General features: G+C 42.1%; 1 protein-coding gene across 6 annotated transcripts in view; it reads right to left on the reverse strand.

Moving 5' to 3' along the window:
* Rbp6 (RNA-binding protein 6) overlaps positions 1–13724 on the reverse strand; it is a 598496-nt gene that overhangs the window by 194797 nt on the left and 389975 nt on the right. Inside the window, exon 1 of one of the 6 annotated variants that reach the window (XM_071701375.1) lies at positions 6455–7554. The exons of the other annotated variants lie outside the window; for them this stretch is intronic. The gene's annotated coding sequence lies outside the window, so the exon portion shown is untranslated. Of the gene's footprint in view, positions 1–6454; positions 7555–13724 lie in introns of those variants that run through there. 6 annotated transcript variants of the gene reach the window in all.

Here is a 13724-nt window from a genome sequence, read left to right on the forward strand (position 1 = left end):
AAGTTTCCTCTCGATTTGTAAAATCATTATTATGTCTTCCAAGCCGTTCGAGTTTCAACGAGTTCTGGATACGGACGCGAACAAAACGAAAATTACAATATGGACGACTGCAGCACAGTGGGACGCACCGACGCATAGCGAATCCGGTTGGCCGCGAGCGGTTAAATCACCGTCGTAAACCGCAATTCGTGTATTATGCCAACGCGATTCAACAGTCGAATGAGGTTGGAGGTCTCTTATGCGGATCTTGGGTGTACCGCACGCGCGCCGGCAAGGGATTAATTAACGAATCGTGTACCGTGCGCGGTCACGATGCGTGGCCGGACGATGTCTATGTTTGTCGAGACAGAAGCCTCAATTCTCGTCAGACTCGTCCCGGGAACATATCCCCGGCGTATAACGTAGTATTATTCCTTTTCTCATTCGACTTCGTGTGTAACTCAATAATTTCCTCCCCGGCACAGTTCCCCGCAGAAGTGATCGATATTTTGAGAGCCAAGAGTCATAACAATAACTCAACTCTGCAATCTTCGCGCATGATTCATTAGGGCATAAGGCAGCCCAATTATTCTATAGTCCCTTCAATTTATCTTACTTCCTGACTGCGTCGTGTTAATTTCCTACGGCTTTAAAAGAAACTCCAACGTCATTAGTCGTAGTTACTCCCTATCAGATAAAGTTAGAGTGTTTGTGTCATATGTCTGCTATCAGCAGTAGACTATTAGTGTTCTTCAAAATAGTTTTATAGTTGTAATAGATATAGTTTCTTTAAAGAACGGCGTTAAGATATAAATGTAAATATCGATCGCAGCAATGTACCTACGTGCAAATAAATCTAATTGTAAGATTAACAAGGCTGACTTATATATATATCTCTAGCTTAAGAGTTAGAAAAGTACAGAGTTAGAAAAGTGGTAATACAATACAATAAAAAATGCGTTAAAAATATATAGATCGAGTCATTATATGCAGATAATTTTCTGATAATTTTTTCAAAACATACATCAAGCTTTAAGAATAATTTATTGAATTGCTTTATTTCTCACAGTTTGTCAAAATCTCAAGGGAAACTTGAGAACCATAATTTTCCGAATTGCAATCAAGGCTAGTATGCAAAAGTGCATACTTTAGAGCAATGTGGGAAACGCTGTTGCAACAGTATTAATTAATAACGCGAATACGCTTACGTGCCTTATGTAAATGTCGAATATGTGCACAAGTGGAACCATTTCTGACGTGTGCACAAACGCAATCTGCAAAATAATTGCGAAAAGGTTAGAGAGACAAAGATCGGGAGGCTAAAAAAGGGAGAAAATAATCGAGAGAAAAAAATGTGCTACAGATTGCGCGAATGCAAAACGTGCGTCATGTGCTGCAGTTGCGTGAAAATATTCGCACGTACGAATGTACATATGTATGCAGAGTGATAAAATAATCTACTGTCATTATTGTGTTTGACTTCTACCTCGCTCTGTTCTCTCAGGTCCAAACCACTTCCGGGCTATGTACATCGTTAATAATTACCGTGAGATTCGCGTAACCGCGGAATGCATGCCGCAGCCATTCCCTACTAGTGTGGTGTTGTTAATTTCATTATTTATCTCATAATTCGCGGCGAGATGGATTTTTTACACACTCGATAAGAAATAATTTAAGCAAGCGCATAATTAAAATTACATCACCGATAATCGAATTATTTTGTTTTGTACTTAATTAAGCTATGAATATTTGGGCAAAAATAACACGGTAAAATTCGGAGTTCGTCAATATGATACATAACTATTATTATTATATTTTCTTATTTTCTTTTGTACTTTAAGATATTGTTTTGAAAAATATAAATAATAACTGTGGAGATAAATTGCTGAAAAATTCAAATTCGAAGTTCGATATTTTTTTCTTTGAGAATGTTAATTAAACACGGCTGTAAACAAGTAAAGTCATATACTAAGCATATGTTTAGATTACGTAAGAAACATTGCTCTTTTCTCTTTTCTTTGCGTGTAGGTATCAAGACTAACAACTAAGAGTTATTTGCGGGCACGATGCTCAAAAGCGAACACGTGAATGTTAGGAACTCTTGTGTACATGTCGAAGAGATGAAAGTGGTCGGTTTGAGTGGATCGACGAGAGTCGCTCACCTTTACAACCCGTCTGTTTATTGGCGGTAGGAGGGGTGGTGGCCATGCATTCGTACGTCAAATTCTAAGAATCACAAGGACTGCTTCCGTCCTTCGAAGATTTAAAAGCATTCCAATATAAACAACCATATCTGATCCGTCGACTGCATAATTCTTTTTTATCGATAAGACATTTATTCTTCTTATTCTTTTATCGTAAATCTGTATCTGTGCTTCTCTCAATCTCGGAAAATCAAATCAGATCGCGAGAGATATATTTATAGTACCTGTAAACAGTGTTCTATGATAATGTATTATTCAATACTGTGAAAAATTTGCAATTTCTCTGAAAATATCTGCTAAATCGATAAAACATATGAACACACGTGACAGTATTTCTAAAGTTTTCTACCCTAGATATTCCACAATGATTTCGTGTTTTTGCATTTTATCACGCTTTTGTGCGAGTTTTTTTTAAATATCTCCTGTAAGATTTCGTCCAATGCTTTTAATTGTCTTCATCTTTTTTCCTCCATGCTTTATCTTTTCAAGAACCGGAGCGACCACCAAATCCGCTTACTTTCTTTGCCATTCGCGAAACGAGCAAACCGGGCTTTCCTTGGAAAACGAAGTCCGGCGTCGTCGGACGATATAAAGAGCGTATCGTCATAGTCGTCAGGCCGGAAACTTTGGCATTTTGCTTTATATCTTGGTGAAGAAAAAGGCTTCTACATCGTTTCCAGGAAAAGACGGAGAGTAATCAAGCCCTGTCGCCGAAGGGCGCATCGCTGTGGGGAGCTCAGCGGAAAAATGACCCTCCGCGTCCTAACGCGTCAAATTTTAAAGGGGCGCAGTTTAGGATTCCGTTCGCGTAATAACGCCTCGTTTCGTTATTGCCGCTTTAAATCCAAAATCTCTTCCACTCATTGGCATCTGTCAAAGGATATTTTCGCGATAAATGTGATGGAAAGAGACACATTCTCGAAGACACTTCGTGCTCACTTGTTAAACTTCACTTGTTAAACTTTAATTAGTCGTGCGCCGCTAATTTAATACTATACAATATATTAATTTTCCCCAAGCCAACCTATTTTTAGCACTGAAGGAAGTTTCGATGAAAGAAATGTTTATTCGTGATTACAAACGGCGACGGTATATTATAATTCTCCAGAAATATCGATAATTTATTGGAAAAAGCCGTGCCTGTAATCGTTGTTTGCGAAACATTACTGATTTTTACCATCTACTTCGGCGAAAAATAGGAATTCGCATTTTTATATTGGAAAATATTGATTTTCCTTTAGGGCAACGTCACAGCAACATAATAACTATGTTCTGAGGATATCTATGATTCGCCGGAAAATATTTATCTTTCTTACTCGCGGGTCTCATGAGTTGCAGATCCACGCTCGCGATATTAAAAAGATATTAAATGTCTCGGGCGGGACTGTAAAATCGTGCCCCACACACAGTCTGAAGTAGAGATTGTATTTCAGATAACGGTGAATTTTACAACGCGATGCGATATATAGGTCAGCGAAAGAGGAGGGTGTGAAGGTTCGTAGAGATAAGGGTGGATGGATCGTTCGTGTGACGATTATCTCGCGTGACAATGCGTTACCGCAATTTCCGTCTATGCGGCAGGAAGTTTTAAGAACTCTATTTAAATGCCTTGCAATGATCGAAAAGCGAAAAGTAGTATCGAGCGAAGATATTTACGTTTATATAAACCCCCATACAACGTAATATAACAACAATGAGATGAAATTGGAAATAATTCGCTACCTGACTGTAAAACAAGTACAATTGTAGGCATTAATTTCCTTCTGAGATGAATTAAGGAAGCAAAATTAGTAAGCTAACAGTAAAAAAAAGTATAAGTTTTTAATTGGCAATCCATTCCTCTTTTCGATTCCATTCTGCAATCATGATACTCATAAACTCTTGGTACAGCCAAACTGAATACAAAATGTTAAGGAAAAGCATGTAACAAGAAGCTTCGACGATTGTAAGAAGGAAGAAGAAGAAGAATATAAACAACAGCGAAAGTAAAGCGGAAATAATGAACATATCTCGTGATAGCTATTCATAAACGTATATGTAATCGACATCGGATGATCATAAAGCGACGGTTCGAAACTAGAAAGGGCGAGAGAATCAATGCGGATAGCAAACGAGACGAAGAGATAGCGGGGATGAAAAAGAGATGGAGCGAGAGGCAAGTCCTGCTGGACGGCTGCCACAAGGCGCTTCGAAAGTAACGATCTCGTTATCGTTCCGCCTCGAGAAGCGAAGGACTTAAGATAATAAGTTTGTATGGGAGGGTGGAGAGTCCTTAATAAGAAACCGGAGCGCTTTCGCGCGCGAGAGGGAAATAGCGCTCGCTTACCTTGCCTCTCTCCACCGTCATCCGCGTCAGACCACTCAACTTATTAATTCCATTAATATTTCTTTCATGCGATTTGACGCACCGACGCGGCGAGATTATTAAAAGCGCGCGAAGGAGCCATAATACTCTTGGAAACTTTGTCTCTATTACCACGCGGTACTTGTTTAAAAAAATTAACCAATCCTTTCGAGTATATCGTTCGGAATGTAACGCAGTCAGGCAGGATTTATTCCTATTATCTCGCGATGTCGTTCTCAGAGATCATCTTCGAACGGAGAATTGGATAAATACTTTTTGATTGGAAATTTAGCTTCAATCATTTCACTTATACAACTTTATTCATGGAATATTCTTTATGGCATAATTTTTTTCTGATTCTCATTTAAACTATCTCTTAATTGTCAAATAACAAGTTAATAGCTCAATCGTCTAATATAATTGTGATAAATAAAAAAGATTATATGTATTTTAAGTAAAATGAAGATAATACATAATGTGAGTAAATTTAATAGGTTTGCCTCTATAAAGAAGAATAATAATTGCTTTGGTATCCAGTGTAACTGCGATCCATTTGTAAATAAATCAGGTAAGCTATTAAATCCAACAAGCTCGAATAATATAAAGTCAAAAATTAAATTTATTTTAATATAGTCAAATATTTCAGGCTCGATATAAATGAAAATCAATATAAACCGAATTTTATTCGGCTCACTTTCAATGATTACATCGAATGAGTTATTTGAAGTGACAGATAAATATATAATAGCTACAATATTTTTGTAAAAAGGATTACTTGTATCAAATGTTAAAAAAGAAGTAGGATCGTTCTCTATTTCTACTATTATTGATTCGAAATAAGTAAATCGAAATAAAATATATAAATGATATTTCCTTCCTCGAAGCGATTTTAGAACGTAAAATTAGACAACGGGTGTGATTTTCGAATAACAAGATAGCGTTATATGTCACATTAATCTTGTACGTTTCAAAAAGTTAATAGCTGACCGCATTAAACTTCATTTGGTAACTGACAGCTGATGATGAATCTGAACGGAAACTGGTTCGTCGTCAACGTCGTTTGCGAGAGTGAACCGTGCAAATTTGCCTCGAATATCGTAGGCGCATTCGCGAGAGAGTAGACGTCATCTACATATGTAGACAGAACGGAAGCCGAGAAAAATTTCGAAAATAATAATAGACCTAAACGGGCGAATCGTACGAGACGAAGTTGTCCGCTGTCATCTCAGTGAAACATTTCGGTCACTGCACATTGTTGCGAGGAGTGCACGAGCAAGAGGAACTAGGATAGAAATAGAGAGAGAGAGAGAGAGAGAGAGATAGAGAGAGAGAGAGAGAGAGAGAGAGAGAGGAGAGATAGAGAGAGAGAGAGAGAGAGAGAGAGAGAGAGAGAGGAGAGAAGGTTAAAGAAGAGGTGGGAGGGTGTGCAAGGGGAGAGAGAGAGTGAGGAAGAGAGAGAGAGAGACGAGAGAGAGAGAGAGAGAGAGGAGAGAGAGAGAGAGAGAGAGAGAGAGAGAGAGAGAGAGAGAGAGAGAGACAGAGAGGGAGAAAATATCCGACACCCCGGTTGGTTGGTCCGCCTCTGTCCGACGGATGACGTCCACGATCAAGCTCCACCCACACACATGCCCCCAGCCAACGCACACACACAAACACACACATGCTCATACACGCGTGCGTACTTACACCTACGCATATCGCACTCGTACACACGCACACACACATACACGCACGCACACGATTTTGTGCTACCCGGTGCGTACGGTTGGAGCCGACACTCGCGCGACACATACACATGGGCGCGCGCGTGCGACATTCGCGGTACTCGTAAGCTCGCGAGGTCCTTCGGGATTCTCGATGGGGAAGCCTGGTTCGCGCACAGAGTTGGTGAGAGGATTCACCAAGAAAAAGGCTGCACGCACCGTACCTTCTCGGGGGTGATGAGCGGCGTGATGTACGTAGTGACCGCCGTCGTGTACACCTTGTGATGACCTCCGAGGGGTTGAAAAAACTTGCAGGGTCACCCAGTACCACTAGCGAAATACCGAGTGCTGTGCGGCCGGCACGGTGCTTTTCCTCGGCGCGGCAGAGAAACCGGGACGAATGTGTCTCGATCGGAGCCGATCTGATCGACCGGCTGTTGCGAGCGGCGGGTTCGCGGGTTGTCGAGCACACACGCGCGTATACCAGTTGTTCGTACGAGGTCGATCGTCTAACACGAATACGACGAATTCACGACACTTTCCGTGGATCTTGCTGTATTCACTAAAAGTCAAGATTTATCTTGAAGGATCCGCCGCGCTATTTGCACGATGATACTTGTTTACAAAAAGTCAAGTTGACCTCAGACAGATGTAGACCATCGATCATGGAGGGATCTATTTTGGAGGATCCTTTCGACGGCTTTCTCACAACTTTTTCTCACACCGGATCTAGACGTGACTGGTGGATTCGCGCTGCAAGCGTGACACTTTTTTGCGAAGATGCGGAAGACACTTGAAATGATTCTCGGGCCTTCAGCGGGCGATGTTACGCGCGAACGTGACGGGACCACGGTAGTTGAGAGTACTAATCGGTTTCGCGTGTGCGCTTTCCCTCTTCCAACGAGTTATTTCCCTGGGTCGGCGCGCCTCCGTCTGACTGAAGTGAAACCGGTAACGTCGTATCAGACGATTCCTCGTATATCCTTCGCGTTATCACCGTCACTGGGAGGGTACGAGCGAGACGGAGCACTCAGGACAGACAAAGAGAAAGAGGGAGAGAGAGAGACAGAGAGAGAGAGAGAGAGGGAGAGAGATCGACTTGCGGAGCACACAGGCAGGTGGTCGTCGTCGCGCTCTTCCGTCACCGTACGTCGGGTTTCAATGCTGCACGCTGTGACGCCGAGAACAGAATGGGGCGATCGTAGAGGCCCGGGCAGTGAAGCCGTAGCGAGGGGAGGTGGAGAGGAGCCGCGCGGGTGGTGACGGCAGAGTAGGGTGCCGGATAGAGGGGCGAGTGGGTATTCCGGGAAGGGGCCCCTTCATCCCGCTGTTTCGCGTCCTCCGCCCTCGAGCGAGCGCTACCCCTCCGAGGCGCGCAGGCGCCCCCGGGGCGCTGCCACCGGCTCGAGGGGAAGTACGTTTCTAAAGGAAGACGGAGGAAGAGCTATCCTAAAGAGGAGGAGGGTAGAAGAGCGCGATAGAATGAAAAGGAGAGAGAGAGAGAGAGAGAGAGAGAGGAGGGGGGATACAGGCTCTTCTCCTTCTCACTCGCTTCCTTCCTTCCTTCACCAGCAGCACACCCCAGCATCGACCGACGCGCCACGCTGCTCCGAGCCGCTTTCGTAGCCTCTCCTCCCGCGGCGTTTCCCTCCTCTTTCCCCGCAAAACCTTCTCGCCATGCCGACCCAACGGGAATACTTAATGCCAGGAGAGAGGCTGACTGCCTGACTGCCTATGCCAAGCCACGCTCGCTTGACGGCGGGATGGCAGCGAGGGAGATCAGCACACGGAAGTGAAGAGGTTCGCGCGAGCCGCCAGATGTTGCTTGTGAACCTTGCGGCTACTTGTTACGCGTCCGCGAGTTACTCCCAGCTGATGACAAGATCAGATCTCCTCGGTAGAATCGCGGACAAGTTGTATGAAATACCACACAGCGCCGTGAAATTTTTATTTGTCTACATTGAGTCATTGTCAAAGTCTATTCCTCTCTTCTACTTAATATGTCATATATCGTCACGTATTGATTTCCGTCAATTGACTGTATAGCCGGTAGATTTTATTTTTATCGTTGCTTACACTTAATTTGAAGCGAGAAGTTAGAACAGTCAGAGATATTACGTACATAAGTTTAATTCAGATCGAGGGCAACACTTATTGAACTATTTAAAGCAAAACGACCTGACGACTGCAAAGTCCGTTCTGTCTGATATTCTATCGACAGCTGCCAAGATAACGCAACAGCGATGACCCGCCACGCAAGTAGTTCGGACCCTCGCTCGGATCGGAACCGGAGTCCGGCCAATATTGACCACTACTACTGCCGTCGGATCCCGTAGCCAACTGTTTCCTCGGCCCTACTGCTTGGCTGGCAGGAAGCCAGGGGCCTTTCTCTCGCTCATCTACCGTCTCGGTGTGAACGTATCCTATGCTTAACGCGGAAGGAAGGGTCTAACCTAACCCAGAAAGATTTCATTGAGCCGCAACGTGACTTGGCTGGCCGCCAATACTATGGACTCTCTACGCGGACTGTCGCAATGACCGCCGCTCGCGAGAGAAGCTGCCATAAGAATCGCCATTTTTGGGAAATATCGTCACTCCGGAATGTGCCGTCGAAGCTTCTCGGATAAGGTCGAATGGTACCGCGGTTATCGAAGGGGATAGGCGACCATTTAGGGTCGTAAGAACCCGGGTCAAGCTTCCATGAAAGTACGTATATCGATATCGGTATTACGTTTTTCCCTTATCGTCGAAAGAGATAAGAAATTTGGTTTGTTTGTCCGCCGTTCGGTCTACGAGTTAGGGATGCCGGCGATAGCGCTATAGCGCAGGAGTGCAGGATTCCCAATAGACAAGCGAGATGATGGCGCTTGCGAGAGGCGAGGCAAAAGGGAAGGCGAACGTTGCTTGCTCGCGTGCATTTGGCTTGCGTCCAAAGCGAAACGCTGAATGAACTTGGCGGGAAAACCGCATTGGCGCGTGTTTCCTTCTGTCGTACGACAGACGCGACTACAATGGCTGGCAATATCCTTGCACCGGCTGTGTAGAGACGTCTCTATGTCGGAAGATAACACTGACGATAACCTCGGAATTTATCGACTCTCTTATGATAGCAGATAAATTTGTATTGTCCCGTCTGGGTATTTCTTACGGTAGCTTCTATTGAATAATTTCATACGTAAATAATTTATTCGACAGTTCTATATTCCAACTGCGTCATGGATATGCAGAAATGTTAGTTATATCGATGTCAATCATCGTTAACTATAATTGCTCGCATTGCAGCTCTTTTTCCACACATATTGTATCTATATTAGAAAAATTCTTCGTTTTTTTTGTCAAAGTGATGAAGTCCAAGTTCTAGAGAATATTATAAATTTCAATATAACGTATATATGTGTAAATCGATACAAACGCATCGATTTGAGGCAAATTTCCAAATCAGATTTATATTACCGAATAAATGCTGAATACGCGAAGGCCTGATATTAAAAAAAAAAAACAAATTAATTTCGAAATTTAAAACCAGAATGAATGGCGAGCCAACAAATGTCCATTAATCGTTTTCCATTCCGCATATGAAATCATTTCGGCTTCCATTATCATATCTTCGCGGTTACGTATTTATGATGTAATAACAGCGCGTTACCGCGGAAACGGTTAGCGGCGACCGAATGACGGATTATTCACTGGCCTCGAGAAATTTGGCTGGTCAATGCGATCCCGTAACCGCTTCGACGGTCCCACAATAATCATTACTCTAGAGGCCGTTGACTGGCGAGGATGACGTGTAATCATGATATTGGCACGTAACTGAGTTATCGCGCCACACGGGAAGGTCTGCCCTTTCCTTCGGGGATGTCCTTCAGTCAATGTATATTCCGCTCGGTGACCAGATCGACGAGAGGTTAACGTAATCGGATCGTACACATTGCGTAAATCTTACATCGCAAATCTTCTAAGTGAAACGCTTCTCCATCTTTGTGACGATGCGAAGCAGAGAACTAATTGAAATACTTGATTTGAAAGAAGCGCATCACGAACAATTAACTTAAACGACGCATTTAAATAAAATGCTAATTTTATTATGCTCAGTGTCTTAGCAATATCGACTAAGTTAAGTTACACATAACATATTCATTTAACAACTTTCTGCACTTTCATAAACTTATAATAGAAACAATTCGAACATGAAATTTTAAGAACCGTCTAAAAATATTCACTCCGAAATTTTGCAAGATTAAAATGTTTCCTGAATGTCCGTCGATGTTTCTCTAGCCATTCATGTCGTGAAAAAATAATTTTCCTTTCTTAATTTTACAAATATATTCAGAATTGTTAATTAGATGTTAATAAGATTATATTATGTGAAAACGTAGTTCCAATGATTTCATTTTAAACGCCGAATTCTCACAATATTCAAGATCGCAACATTGAAATTGGATGAATGAAAAAGTACCATTAACTCGGTCGCGGGATCGATGAGCGGATTCGTACCTCTGGAAACCTCGATACCGAAGGAAAGAGAACGCCGACGCAGCCTTCGATCCCTTTTAACTCGCCTTCCGCAATCAGTATTTGTTTCAGTGACAGTACAAGGGCAGCGTGTTTTCGTCGTCGGGCAGTAGCCGAGTTTCGGGAGGCCCGCATGCAAGATGCGCGCGCGGGGAAAGGGAATCGGGAAGAGGGAGGAAGAGACCGTTCGATTGCATCGTTCGACCGCAGTGGAAACTCTTCCACGACCCAGTTCGCCCTTTCCCGCATGACGTTGCTGGGATTTTTGGTCGCGATTCTCGAGCTCGATACTTATCTCCCGCAATATGGCTCATCCCGGGCGACCCGCCTCGCCTGTCTATCTCAAAACCACTTCCCAATATTCTTCCGAGTTGTCCGCTGTCTCCTGCCTCACTCCCGTAACCTGGCCAAACGAGGAGCTTGAAACTTTTTCTAAAATATTAGACATTCGACGTGCTCGAGAGGCGTGAGGACTGAGGACATCTCTCCCCTCCACTCTCACCTAGGTCTCCTTCTCGTTACAGTCTTTCTTTTCGTTCAATGCTCATTCATTCCGAACTCAGTTGTTCGCAATTCGTTCGAAAAGTTCTCCGAGGTCGGACGTTGGAAGAAAGGTAGAAGGAAGAAGGAAGAAAGCGAACGAGAGAGAAGAAACGCGAGCGGGTCGGATCAAGAAAGCCATGGGTGGATGGGCAAATAGCTCGAATCACGCGAGCCGTTGCCTCGTAATTAATAGGGCGCACGAAAACGAGCTATTGCGCCATCAGCGACCCTCAAGATCCTCCCAGTAGCTACACATCACCGAGAAGAGCTGTCCGCCGTAGAGAGTCTTGGAGTCTCAAGAGATAAGCCTTAATCGATATTGACAGTATTTTACGCGTCTGCCTTTTTCGCCGAGGCAATGATAAGGTCGGCGCGCGGCGGATATAAACTTGCCAGTTCATGCAATAGTAGATAGTGACAATCATTTCACAATCAAAATAGATTTAAACTGGAAATGAATAATCTGAGACTATCTAATTGATGAAAAGCAAAGATGGTAAAGTATCTGGTCGTAGAAAGTGAACAATAAAGAAAGAGAGAGAGAATTGAGTGTTTTAACATTCTTATTATACTTGTAAAAAAATTATATATACATATATGTGTGTGCATATATGTGTATACATTGTATTTCTAAAAGCATTAAAAAATTAAATTTATATAAATTTTTTGCTTTTCGAAGAGAGTTGTGAATAAGATAATTAACATGTAATTAACAGAATATATTAGACAATTTATATTCAATGTAATTACAATGTAATTACATTCTTAATTCATAAAAATATTAAAAATAATTTCTTCTACATTTACATTTTTAATCTTTATAATAAAGAAAGTTTTTTGATTGTTGTTTCAATTAGATCGTTTTCAAAATGTTCTCGAAAGTTTATTAATTTTTTAATATCTAATAATGATATATTTTCGAGTATAATAAGCACTAGCTTACTGTTCGTCAAATATCATACCTAGCGACTTAGCGATGTAACATTTCGTCAAGATTTCATACTCTACAAAATTCACCCTGAGAATCGCTCTCCATCAGAATTTTATTCGCGCGTCTTTTCGTGCAAAAATTTATATCCAGTCGTAAGAACGCTTCGCGCTTCCCAAGCATTTATCTCATTCACTTCATGAAGATGGCGGGAAAGTGAGGACAAGGGCAAGAGGGAAAGAGACGCGCCGAGAAGAGTTGGTCGGAGTGCTTGGAGTAAATCAAAGGAAGGAAATGAATTTTTATCGAGGACAGAAGGCCTCGGATTTGCCTCGAAAAGCAACGCCAGGCTCTGTGCTCGACTGTGAAAACCGAGAATCTACTAAAATCTACGAAAAAATCGGCGAGAAACTGCGGCAAAACGATACGATGCTCCATACCGTCTTACTCTCGTCTTCAGAAAAGTACTCCAGGAAAAATTCACCAGCGCAATAAATTTACGGGATCCTTCTCCCTTTTCCCAGACCGCCCTTATTTTTCTCTTCCCAGTGGCCAGTTCTTCATCGAGTGATTAATGGCATTAATAAGAGAGAGTTACCATCGTCATACCGATTGCCAAGATGCAAGACTTCTTATCGATGAAAATCATGTTTAACGGTTTCAACGAAAGAAAGTATTTGGCGACTGTGTAAAGCAATATTTTAACGTATAAAATTAACAGGTTTATTTCTTAATTTGAGAAATAATAAATATTAAAATTAATTAATTAAAATAAATTTTCATGTGACCTATACTGTAAACATGTAATAATCATTTAGTTACGAAACTCTGTACGCTGTATCTCTTATAAATTTATTACCCATAACTCCAATACCAATTCTGTAATTTGACACATTTATTAAAAACATGTAATTTAATCGCCTCTACAATTTGCATAATATTGAATACATTTGAATAACGTGTAAACTTTTTCTTATAATAATAAGATATATTTGTAAGTTTATCTCTCTGAAGCGTTAGTTTATTTATTCCTCTATCTTCCTGAAATTGTTTACAATTTCTCACCAATTACTCTAAACCTTACTCGCTTTGTATAAAGTCTGTGGTTGGCGAAATCACACGCGATTCGACTCATTCGGATGTTAGAGAAGTAGCAAATGATTGTAGTTGGCAAACATGTGATTACTAGAACGCGTCGGATGCGAATGCATCTACGTGGCAGAGTTTCGCTCGCGTTTGCTTAAAGACAGGAGAGAAGGAAGAGGTGTCGCTGGTAACTCTGCGGAAATGTACACGCAGGTGTGTGCCCATAGTATCTCGGGGTTCTGTGAAGTTCTCGGTCGTTAATGACTCTCGGTCGTTAGATTGGTTTGCACGTAATATGCCCGCCGACGCAACGTTATATGCTCGATTAATCCACGACGTCATTTATCCGCATGATATTAAGACCGTGTCCATGAAAGAGAATTTTCCGAGAACGATTATTAATATGTGAACAATTCGTAAATTTT

This window comes from Temnothorax nylanderi, unplaced genomic scaffold (assembly GCF_030848795.1).
Source record: "Temnothorax nylanderi isolate EJ_2023f unplaced genomic scaffold, tnyl_v1.0 TNYL_tig0025_pilon, whole genome shotgun sequence".
NCBI lineage: Eukaryota > Metazoa > Arthropoda > Insecta > Hymenoptera > Formicidae > Temnothorax > Temnothorax nylanderi.